We start from the raw sequence: 1,093 nt of genomic DNA on the forward strand, positions 1-1,093 counted from the left end.
AAAGGCAGTTGAGATGTAGGGTGCAATTAGAATCCAAATGTAAAAAGCTTTTATCTTTTGTGCATGGTGTATATTTCTGCATGTGCGCCTTATGTCATCTATGGCTATTACACCTGAGTGTATTTCACTAAAAGAGGGGAAGGGCATATTCCACTTACTATTCAGATTCTAGTTGCTCTTTTTAATAACATAGTCTAAAGGGGAATGGAGGGAGGGGATGAAGCAGCTCATTTTCATGAACCTCCTGTCCTGAATAAGTAGATGAAAATACATGCTGAGCAAACCAAGCCACAACTGCTGTTCTATTAGAGTAAAAATAGTATTAATCTGTCATCCTTTATCAGACTTTGATGATCATGAAACTAAGCAGACAAGTTGTTAATGGCTACAATGCCTGATATGCCCTGGCAATATACAGGCAATAATAGGAAGTGAACAACCCCAAATCCTGCCCCATTGCCAGTGGGAATTAATTTCATTGAGATAAACATGCTCATGCAAGTAAATGGAAATTTCTTCTGACCAAAACCAGTTAAAAATCAACTTTTTCTTTTAATCCATTAGAAAAGGCCAATTACATTGGCTGCAGTAATCACTCTTCTCCCTCTACTGATGCTTTAATAATTGTTAATATCAGCGTGTGCAAATACTAATTTAATTGGGTCTGGTTAACTCTTCTTAACTGGCATTTTGGTTTTAAGGGGAAAATGGCTTTTTAAATTTATATTGACAGTGTGTCCTTTGTGATTTTCACGTCCTGTTCTAATTAACAACAAATGAAGATAAATACTGAACAAAGTCTGTCTCGTATTCTTTTACTCACAAGCAGACCTATTTACACAGTGTTTCCGATACCTTACATTTTATTAGCTTTTATTTATTTATTTATTTATTTATTGTGATTAAATTCTAATTTTCTAGCGCATTTTGCCATTTGCTTCTAACTTCCAATGTATCAGCCAAAGAATAACAACCAGTAAATGGTAAATGTTATCTCAACAATTTACACTGAAGCTAATTGCTGGTGATTTGTGGGTCCAGCATGACAGTAATGCCAAAAGAGGTAACAAAAAAGAATGTATTTCAACTGGCA

The sequence above is a fragment of the Chrysemys picta genome, chromosome 3 (genome assembly GCF_011386835.1).
Source record: "Chrysemys picta bellii isolate R12L10 chromosome 3, ASM1138683v2, whole genome shotgun sequence".
Lineage (NCBI taxonomy): Eukaryota > Metazoa > Chordata > Testudines > Emydidae > Chrysemys > Chrysemys picta.